At 48.4% G+C, this 11,468-nt stretch overlaps 1 non-coding gene across 1 annotated transcript; it reads right to left on the reverse strand.

Moving 5' to 3' along the window:
- Window positions 1-9,612: 9,612 nt before the first annotated feature.
- trnaw-cca (transfer RNA tryptophan (anticodon CCA)) lies at window positions 9,613-9,684 on the reverse strand. Its single transcript has one exon. It is a non-coding gene; the product is annotated as a tRNA-Trp (tRNA).
- Between the last annotated feature and the right edge of the window lie 1,784 nt (window positions 9,685-11,468).

The raw sequence follows: 11,468 nt of genomic DNA on the forward strand, positions 1-11,468 counted from the left end.
AGGACCTGTTCTGCTGCCTCTGCTGTCCCAGGATCCGTTCTGCTGCCTCTGCTGTCCCAGGACCCGTTCTGCTGCCCCAAGACCCGTTCTGCTGCCTCTGATGCCCCAGGACCCGTTCTGCTGCCTCTGCTGCTCCAGGACCCGTTCTGCTGCATCTGCTGCCCCAGGACCCGTTCTGCTGCCCCAAGACCCGTTCTGCTGCCCCTGATGCCCCAGGACCCGTTCTGCTGCCCCAGGACCCGTTCTGCTGCCTCTGCTGCTCCAGGACCCGTTCTGCTGCCCCAGGACCCGTTCTGCTGCCTCTGCTGCCCCAGGACCCGTTCTGCTGCCTCTGCTGCCCCAGAACCTGTTCTGTTGCCTCTGCTGCCCCAGGACCAGTTCTGCTGCATCTGCTGCCCCAGGACCTGTTCTGCTGCCTCTGCTGCCCCAGGACCAGTTCTGCTGCATCTGCTGCCCCAGGACCTGTTCTGCTGCATCTGCTGCCCCAGGATGTGTTCTGCTGCCTCTGCTGCCCAGGACCCGTTCTGCTGTCACTGATGCCCCAGGACCCGTTCTGCTGTCACTGATGCCCCAGGGCCCGTTCTGCTGTCTCTGCTGCCTGAGAGGTAAGGAGCTGAATGCGAGCCTGCAGTGACCATGGTCCAATGGTTTGGCGATGCCTTCCTGCAGGTTCGCCTCCAGGTGACAACAGATAGGTGGAAGATCCTCTTCCCCAGGGATGGGAGGTGGAGACCTGTCCACCTGACCAAGCAAAGCTGCTTTGAGATAGTAGGTGAAGTCAGCAGCCTTGGGGTCAACCCCAAGACATGGATCCAGTGCACGAAGTGGGTCAATGACCGGATCCAGGCTGCTCAGGCACAAACTCAAAACAGTTTGGACCCTTTGGACATTGCGCATGGCAGAGTGAGAGGGAGTGTTTGGTGGAAAGGGAGTGACCACCCAGTCATGTGTATTGGGGAAGGGCAGCAGGACACGCTGCCTGAGGCTTGGCTGCATCTCGGTGGGAGGTGCACGTCAGTCATTGTCTAAACTCACACAGTCCCTCGAGAGGGGCCACATGCAGGAGGAATACGTGTGTCCACATCATGGACTGCTGGACTATCACCATCAGAGATATTGGGCTTGTCCCCGCTGGGAGACGAACTTTGTTGATCATAGTGGCTGCAATAGAAGACAGCCCACAATCGGAATGAGCGTGTCAAGACTGGCAGTGGATGCCTTATCTCCATGTCCTCATCCCGATGGAGGAGGAGGCCATGGAACAGGCCGGGCAGCAAAGCAGCTGCTCCATAGCTGATGGAGAGACAGGGACACCTACCTAAGAGAGTGAGTGAACATCTCCTGGGGCACAAAGGTGCATCTGCTGCAAAGGAGCCACACTGCTCATCTGTTCACCACTGCATCAATGGAGCTGCACAGTAGGGGTGGTTGGAATGTCACGATGGGCAGACCCTAACCCTTCAATGTCCCTGTTTTCACATGCAGGCTAGGATGAAAGTCAAGAGCGAAGAGCTGGAGAGACTGGGGGACAGCCAGACACCTCTGAGGAGGAGGAGGGAGCCTCAGATGGTGCACCATCACCTCATTCCCCTGCACCCCCCACCAGCACAGAAACCCTCACTCGGTGGGTATCCACTCGCTGTTAGATTTGGGCACACAAGCTGGTGAGCACTTCACAGACAGGCCCGGGCAGCTGACGGAGGCTGTGACAGCCGAGGCCACTGGCAGTTGGAAGTCTGTGGGAGGCCAGGCCCATTCTGAGTCCCAGGCTGATGACGTGCCTCTGGTGTCACCAGCAACACGGGAAATGCTGCAGCTGCAGCAAGAGGTCAGGCAACATCTGGCAGAGTTGCCGGAGGTTATGTGTACCCAAGTTCGGATGATGGAGGAGTCCATCCAGGCCTTGCATGCTGCACTGTCTCTGATGGGGGTGTGTCTGGCTTCCTTCCTTGAGAGATTGGTGACTCTGATGGAGAGCCAGATCCAGCCGACCAATCAGTGGCTGCCGGAGATGTGTGCAGACCTGCACTCCATCGCTTTGTCCATGAGCTCCATCCAGCGGTGACAAGGCGAGAGGGGGGACGAGGCACCTGAACTCTTCACCAGGTCCACATCCCTCTCAGGTCAGCAGCGAGGTACAAGTGTGTCTTATAAGGGGGAGGAGCAACTGGCTGCTACATCTGGGGTCTCCTCTCAGGGTGCTCCTGGTGTGGACAGTAGCTCCAAAGCCCCTCTGCGAGTGACACAAGTGATGCCAGTGCCTGCCTCCATCACCCTCGATGACAGAGGGGGGGTCCCTGTACCTGTGCAGGAGGCCCTCAGTGTGCCGGGGCCCTCCAGGCCTCAGGCAGCAAGAGGACGGCCACCAATGTCATCCCAAGCCATGGGGCAGCAAGGTCAGCAGCCTGTCTCCACCTCAGCTGACAGAGCAGGGGGAGCACCACGTAGGAGCATGCGGAAAAGATTTCAGAAGAGCACCTAGATTCACTTGGGTTCATGGTGAATGTGCATTCCAGATGGATAGGGTTGCATTTGATGTCACACGGAAGAAAGAAATGATGTTCTCTCACTATGTCTCCTTCCTATTGTTGATGCCCTTTGGGACTTCATTTAAAACCTTCCTCCCAAGGGGCTGGAAGTGAGGGACCAAGCCCTGAGTTCACAAAGCTTCGGTCTTGTCACTGTGCGATGTGTACCTGGACGCTGCAGTGCAGAAGGAAGCAGGCGACAACAGGGCTGCTTAAAGCTAAGACTTTATTGCTGTGGTTCCAGAAGATGGTAAGGCTCAAAGGAAACTTGAATGTATAAGGGTGTCTCATGTCTCCCTTGTGTGTATCTCATTGCCCCTTTCCTGCTGTGCATGAGGTTCTTCATCAGGCACTGCTTGGGCAGCATCCTCCTCCACATCCTCATCATCAGAGGAGACATCACACTCCACGATATCCTCACTTGTCAACACCTCACCCCTCTGTAATGCCAGATTGTGCTGTGCACAGCAAACCACCACGATATGTGAGACCCTCGCCGGGACATACTGAAGGGCTCCACTGGATCGATCTAGGCACCTGAATCTCATCTTCAGGAGACCAATGGCCTCCTTGATGGTCGCTCGGGTTGACCCGCAGCAGGTGTTGTACCTCTCCTCTGCATCCGTGCGTGGGTTCCTCACAGACGTCAGTAGTCATGTCCTCAGTGGGTAGCCCTTGTCTCCAAGGATCCATCTCTGAAAGCGGATGGGGCCACGGAAAGGTTCTGGCACCTGGGAGTGCCTTGGTATGCAGGCGTTGTGGCTGCTTCCCGGGATTTGTGCACACACCTATGGGATCCATTTGCAGTGGTTGCAGACCAATTGCACACTGAGCAAGTGGAAGCCCTTCCTGTTGAAGGCTGCTGGCTGATCTGCAGGAGCCTTGATGGTCACATGGGGTGACACCCTACACCTGGGGGAATCCAGTGATGGCCCCGAATCCTATAGTCCTCTCAGCTTGACTGTTTGGATCGATGTGCACATAGTCACCGGCCCTCCTGAACAGGACATTGGTGACCTCCTTGATGCACTGATTCACCAAAGACTGTGAGATTCCACACATATCTCCAGTGGATCCCTGCAATGATCTGCTGGTGCAGAAGTTCAGTGGCACAGTGATCTTCAGTGACACTGGTATCAGGTGCCCACCAAGTCCCATGGGGCACAGCTGCATCATGGCAGAGAGATCAGTGACGACCTCCGTGCAGAGGCGCAGTCTGTGGAGACACTGTCAGTCAGACATCTGCAGGTAGTTGAACCTCAGCTGACGTGTTCCACTGCCTCCTTCTCCAGCCTCCTGTTCGAGGCTGGACTTGCTGTGGGCCCCCAAGCTGCTGTGGTGCCCCTGCTGGTGCCTGCGCCTCCCTCCCTTCCTCTCTACTCCTCCTCCTCCTCAATGTGAGCCTTGAATGAGGCCCATGACAGGTTGCCCCTCCCTGAGTGCAATGCCTTCTCAGTAAACAACACCCAGCCACATTTACCTCACTTGTCACCCTCAATGAGGTGGCACTGCCCCAATGGTACCCTGGTGTGGCTCCCCCTGCAGAGCTGGCACATTGGCCCCCACACCTGACAGTGTTTCCCGATGCCCTTTCCCCCTCCACCCTTACTGCCAAGTTACGCTGCCTCACCCGATAGCTTCCCAGTGAAGCCAACACTCAGCTCCCACCTCCCAGTCACCTCCTTTAACCAGGCGAGGCTCTGAAGCCCCGTGGTTCCCGTGCACTATGAGTTCAATTGGATCCAGTGAATAAAATTGCTGACAATTGGACTCATAAATACTTTAAATACCTTCTTGCCGAGTGGATGTGCGAAGTCTGACCTCCATGTCAGCCGCCAACAGACAAATCCGGTCCGACGTCTTCCATCCCTATTTTATACTCCCCCCCCTCCCCCTCCCCAGCCTCCATTCCCGTCTCCAACGGTCCCTTAAAATTCTGGCCCATGTCTCTAAGACTAATGGGAGTGAAACTACATCTGCTCCTTAGCCTGAACAGGGAGAGCTGCTCTCTCTGTGTTCAAAGTGAATGAATCTGCTCTTTACCTTGTCTTACTGGAACGTTCACTGTCTGGAAATGTCTGTTTGAAAATGTTTTCCTGTTATATTAATGGAGCAGAGGAGCAGATGTGAGGTGCTGTTGAACAGAGAGGTTTGGAAGTGGGTGAAGGGGTGGAGTGATGGTGTGAGTGAGAGGTGCAGTGAGTTGGCCATTCTCAATAGAGTGTCAGGAATGAAGGTCAGAGGAACAGACCAGGCAGGAAACACAGAAAGAGCGAGGAGAACCTGGTGTGAAAAACAGAGATTAAACAACAGGCTTGTTCAGTTGGTTTGGGTCTGGTGTTCAGAATACCCGGAATCTGGGTTCACTTCCCTTCCAACTCAGCACATTGTATCAACATTATGTTCATAAAACCATAGAATGATACCCAAAGAAGGAGACAATTTGGTCCATTGCGTCAGTGCTGTCTCTTTGGTTATGTTATCCAATTAGTTCTGCTGCTCAGCTTTTTCCTGTAATCTGTACATTTTTCCTTCCAGTATTTATCCCAATTGCTTTTCAAAGTTACGACTGAATCTGCTTTCAAGTCCTGATCAGACAGTGCATTCCAGATCACAACACATCACTGTATAAAAAATCATTCCTCATTTCGCCTCTGGTTCTTTTCTCAATTACCTGATAAATACATCCTCTGGTTACTGACCCTTTTGCCACTGGAAACAATTTCTCCTTATTTAACTTATTGAAAACCTTCTTGATGATGTCACATACTAGACTGCCAGTAAAACTGAAGCCCATGGAATAAAAGAGACAATGACAGCATGGATATGAAGTTTGCAGACTGATAGGAACATAGAAGCAGGAGTAGGCCATTCAGCCCATCGAGACCACCCCACCATTCAATATGATGATGACTGATCATCCACTTCAATGCCTTTTTCCCACACTATCTCCATATCCCTTATGTCATTTGTATTTAGAAATCTGTCAATCTCTGCTTTAAACATACTCAATGACTGAGCTTCCACAGCTCTCTGGTGTAGAGATTTCCAAAGATTCACAACCCTCTGAGGAAAGAAATTTCTCCTCGTCTCTGTCCAAACTGGCTTTCCCCTTATGTTGAAATTGTGTCCCCTGGTTCTAGATTCCTCAACCGGAGGAAAAACTTCATCTACCCTGTCTATCCCTTTAAATATTTTGTAAGTTTCAATGAGATCACCTCTCATTCTTTGAAACGCTAGAGAATACAGTCCCAGTTTCCCCAATCTCTCTTCATAGGACATTCCTGCCATCCCGGGAACAGGTCTGGTGAACCTTCATTGCACTCCCTCGATGGCAATGATATCCTTCCTCAGGTAAGGGGACCAAAACTGCACACAGTATTCCAAAGTGCAGTCCAACCAAGGTTATCTACAATTGAAGCAAGATTTCACTACTCCTGTACTCAAATCGTCTTGTGATAGAGGCTAACATATCATTCGTCTTCTGAATTGCTTGCTGCACCTGCATGTTAGCTTTCAGTCGCTTATTGACAAGGACACCCAGGCCCCTTTGTACATCTACACTTTCTAATCTCTTACCATTTAAGAAATAATCTGCACATCTGTTTCTCCTACCAAAGTGGATAACCTCACATTTTTACACATTATATTCCATGTGCCACTTTCTTGTCCACTCACTAAGTCTGTCCAAATCCCCTTGAAGCTGCTTTGCATCTTTCTCACAACACACATTACCACCTAGTTTTGTGTCATCTGCGAACTTGGAAATACGACATTTGGTTCCCACCTCCGAATCATTGATATATATTGTGAACAGCTGGGTCACAGTGTGGTGGTGAACAGTTGTATTTCTGTCTGGAGGAAGGTTTACAGTGGGTTCCCCATGGTTCCTCATAACTTCAGTTATGTGCAGAGACTGGAAAAGCTGGGGTTGTTCTCCTTGGAGCAGAGCAAGTTCAGAACAACTTTGACAGAGTTAGAATCAAGGAATCAAATTGTTACAGTAGAGAAGGAGACCATTCAGTCCATCATGTCCATGACAGCTCTTTGCAAGAGCAAATCAGCTAATTCCACTCCTCTGCCCTTTCATTGTAACCCTGCAAATTTTCTCTATTCAGGTGTTTATCCAATTCCCTTTTGAAAGCCACGATTGAATCTGCCTCCAGCACACTCTCAGGCAGTGTATTCCAGATCCGAACCACTCACTCTGTCCCACACCCCTGGTAGCATTGCAGAAAATCTCTTCTGTTCATTTCATCCCTCATAAATAATTGAAATGAAATGTTTATTAGGAAATGCACAATATAAAAAAGAGAGAGAAATAATGCTGAGAAAAATAGAAGTCAATGTTTGGAAGGTAAAAAGAGCAAAAGATGTAACTTTTATTCTGGTTGAGTGAGAGGAATATATCACACTCTGGGGCTTTTTAAGAGGATTTACTGATAAACCTGGGATTTGAGAGGAAGCTGGTTCATGGTTTACAGAACAAATTCAGTCCCTGGGGTGGAGCCAACAGCTGCGCCGTCCAATAACAGACAGGATGGGGACACTGTCTCAGGCCTGGTGAGCTCAGTCGATGAAAGCATGAAACTCTGAATCTCAAGTTTTTGAGTTTGAGCCTCACGGTGGGTGTCTTTTATTTCCTTTTTAGGCTGATTTTACAGCCATTCTCCAGCTCTGAATTCCTTGGCAGAGAGTTCAAGGAGTGTTTGAAATGAGATTCAACAGCAGTATGAGAAAGTCTCTCCTTGATTCAGGACTCTTACCTCTCTGCAGCATCTCGCTGCTGAAGATTGAACTTTATCTCATTTCATTCTCAGCTCATGGTCAGTGTGGATCACTGGGACTTCTGGCTGTCTCCCACTTCACAATCCATCAGTGCTGAGAAATCAATGGGGAATACTACTCACATGTTGTAATGCTTTATAAATACTTGAATGTATTTCACACTGTGTCTAACAGTGTGAATCTCCCCTGGTATATCAGCTCACCAATACTTCAACAGAACATTCACATAATGTGAGCTCTGAGATCTGTTCAGATCCCATTCCCAAGACCTGGAAAGTGGGATTGGGCTGGATCGCTCTTTTTCAGCTGGCACAGACACGATTGCTAAATGGTCTCAGTCTGTGCCATAAATTTTCTCCATTTTCTATGTTCTATGAAGTGAGGTGTGATTGGGAGGGGCAATTCCACCAGGGTTATATTTTCCACCAAAACAATGACACAAGGGATACTTCACTTTTTTATTCATTCATTCATGCGATGTGGGCATCGCTGGCTAGGCCAGCATTTATTGCCCATGAGAAGGTGGTGGTGAGCTGCCTTCTTGAACCATTGCAGTCCATGTGGGGTAGGTACACCCACAGTGCTGTGAGAAAGGGAGTTCCAGGATTTTGACCCAGCGACAGTGAAGGAACGGCGATATAGTTCCAAGTCAGGATGGTGTGTGGCTTGGAGGGGAACTTGCATGTGGTGGTATCCCCTGTATTTGCTGCCCTTGCCCTTCTAGGTGGTAAAGGTCACTGGTTTGGAAGGTGCTGTCTAAGGATTGTGGTGCATTGCTGCCGTGGATTTTGTAGACGGTACACACTCTGCAACTGTGCGTCGATGGTGGAGGGAGTGAATGTATGCAGATGGGGTGCCAATCAAGCGGGCTGCTTTGTCCTGGCGGTGTTGAGATTCTTGAGTTGGAATTGCACCCATCCAGGCAAGTGGAGAATATTCCATCACACTCTTGACTTGTGCCTTGTGGATGGTGGACAGGCTTTGGGGAGTCAGGAGGCATGGATGAGTGAGAGGAATATATCACACTTTGGGGCTTTTGTAAAAGGATTTATTAATAAACCTGGGATTTGAGAGGAAGCTGCTTCATGGTTTACAGAACAAATTTAGCCCCTGGGGTGGAGCCAACAGGTGCACTGCAATTACTCACCTCAGGATTCCAAGCCTCTGACCTGCTCTTCTAGACACGTTATTTGTATGGCTACCCATGGTAACCTCCATGATGTTGATGGTGGGGGATTCAGTGATTGTAATGCTATTGAATGTCAAGGGGAGATGGTTAGATTCTCTCTTGTTGGAGATATTCATTGCCTGGCACTTGTGTGGTGCGAATGTTACTTGCCACTTATCATCCCAAGCCTGTGAGACTGAAATAGCTCAGTTGGGAGTGTGTTAGACTGAAGATCCCTGGTTCAATCTGGGGTTTTGGCAGTTCTCCTTTATTCTGCATCACCCTTTGGTTTTGACTCTTGAGCTGCACAATTTACACTGAAATTATTTACCCAACTCTGAAGGTTGGATTGGAATAGAGAGATATCAAGGATGGGAAATATTTACATTGTCTGCTTTAGCTTATTCTCTATCTCCCTGTGTCCTTTTCCCCAGTTGTTGAATCTTTCGGGGCCGGGTGAACATTTGATTTGCTGCATTTGTCCCAAACTGAAGCCTTTTCCACATCTCTGGGTGGTCAGACTCGCTCTGTCTGTTTTTGTTGCTCGTGACCATTAACGAGAACAGGCCACGAGTTCAACGTTTATCAGCAAACGGAAGATAATTGGAAAGAATTCTGTGTTACTCCAGATCAGTGACAAAGATACAATGGATGTTATTCAAAATAAATTCCCTTTGACATTTTATGTAAACTTGTTTGCATCCAAAAGTTGGATTTTATGTGTAACAAAAATGTGTCAAATTATTGACTGACCATGTGACAGCGCACATGGGGATCAAATCCACAGCCTTGTTGTTATCAACACTGCGTCCTAACCAACTGAACTAAGCGGCCTATAGACAGAGCCAGGTATGGGTTTGAGCCGCACGCTGGGCGGTTTGTGTTTTATTTCTCACACTGGGTGACAGAGCGATTGTACAAACAATGGACACATCACATCCCTGAAACATTGTTCTGATATAAAACAGTGTGAAATAAGAACTGAGCATGGAAGTGGAACGGAACCAGAAATCAGGACTTTAATCTATTAAAGTTGATCTTGAAATTCAACCATTCACTGAACATTCCAATGGATCCATCTCTCTTCTGATATAAAATCCAGGAACTTGAGCTGCTGTAAAACACAACTGAGCCTGACGTGATTTGAACACGCAACCTTCTGATCTGGAGTCAGACGCGCTACCGTTGTGCCACAAGCTCGCAGATAAAGCAAAGAGTTCCATTCCTGACAGATTTACTTCTTGTTTAGATTCAGTGATTGAAATTAATTCAATCCTCATCTGACCTCCACTCTGTGAAGGCCTGCAATCCGACCTGAACCCGACGACCTGTGTCGGGTTCGGGTCATGTCGGGTCGCTCTTCCGGTTCTGGCTTTCGGGCTCGGGTCAGGTTTGGTCAGTTTCAGGTCAGGCTGGGTCCAGGTTGGTCTGAGTCCGTGTCGGACACACACAGTAAGTATTACATTTAACTTTGCTGGGAAGTTGAGTTTAATAAGTGTCAAAAGTTGAAAAGCCAACCAAAGCCGGGAGTCCGGGTCATGAAGGAGGGAAACTCTGAGTCTGCGCAGTGAGCAAGTGAGCATCTCTATGACGTCATTGCGCTCATGCTGCAGCTTCCTGCAGATTCGGAATTGGGAGGTAGACAAAGTGAACATTCCGGTGGTCGGGTTAGGCTCGGGTTAGTTTGGGCGTGGGAATAAATGGAGATACTCGGGCCGGGTCAGGCTCGGGTCCAATGTGGTTCTGTCAGGTTCGTGTCGGGTTTTTTTTCCTGACCTGAGCAGGCCTTTTCTGCTCTGTCAGTTCAGTGCCTTATTTAAACTATTACTTGGAGTTCTGTTTTACAGGGTCTCGGCTGTTTAAGTGTTTCCCAGACCCACTACTCTGATTAATCAGACATTTTGCTGCTAACTGCTGCTGCTACAATTGAAATGTAAAAAAGAATTTCCAGTGACCTGCAACCAATGGACAAATACATTTCAGAAAGATAAAGTTCATTCGCCAATCCACAAATGTGTCTTTCTGCTTATATTTATAAACAACTCCTTCTCTCCACTATGGGAACTATACAATCACGACAGTTATTTGAAAGTTAGTATAAGATGTTCCAGTTCATCAATTTTAAAACTGCAGCAGGTATTTTCCAGAAAACTTCTCTGTTGGAACCTCAGTCCCATTTAGATTGAAAGTGGACAATTAATGTATTCACTTGTTCATTGTGGACAGGTGTCTGACTTCGAATAAATCTCATTAACTTTCAATGAGGTGGCAGTATTTCTGTGCTCCCATTTTACACAGTCTGTCCTGTTCATGCACCATGTTTTTATTCTCCACTCCCATTCTCCACAGGATACAGATTACAAGCATCATCAATCTAGCTGTTGAAAAGCATTGGAAGAATCTGGTCACACAGGTATTGAAACATTCATTTTCTGCCATTTTCCAAGTTGGTTGCTTGAAACACAGTACAATGTGTAATCATCTTGAAAAGAGATTCTCTTCAATATCCAATACAAATTGAATTACAAACCTGACAGACAAACACAGGAGAACAAGTGACTAGTGAACACAAACCTCATGGTGCTCATTTTCAGATTTATTGCAGTCATCCGACAAAACAAGTGAAAGAATATTCCAGTGAAATGATTTCGAAAGTAGGGGTGACTTTTGTTGGTGCCTTTCTTTGCTCTGTTGGTGAAACTTTCTTGCACCTGACTCCTGTTCATGTCTCTGTTTCCTCTATTGAATGAGGAAGGAGGTATTTGATCAGAAATCAACTGAATTGTGTACCTTTGAGAGGGGATTTCTGCACCATCAGGGCTGGAAACAGGAGTGAGTGAAAGACAATGTGTGGAGTTTGATTTTGTACAGAGGGAGAGCAAATCGAACAGGACTGTGAGATATTGGCCTGGACTTTGCAGCCCAATAGTTGTGAACTCTGAGACTTTCACTGCTATTGAGGGTCTGAACAGCACTGCAACTGC

This window comes from Heterodontus francisci, unplaced genomic scaffold, assembly GCF_036365525.1.
Source record: "Heterodontus francisci isolate sHetFra1 unplaced genomic scaffold, sHetFra1.hap1 HAP1_SCAFFOLD_43, whole genome shotgun sequence".
Classification (NCBI taxonomy): Eukaryota; Metazoa; Chordata; class Chondrichthyes; order Heterodontiformes; family Heterodontidae; genus Heterodontus; species Heterodontus francisci.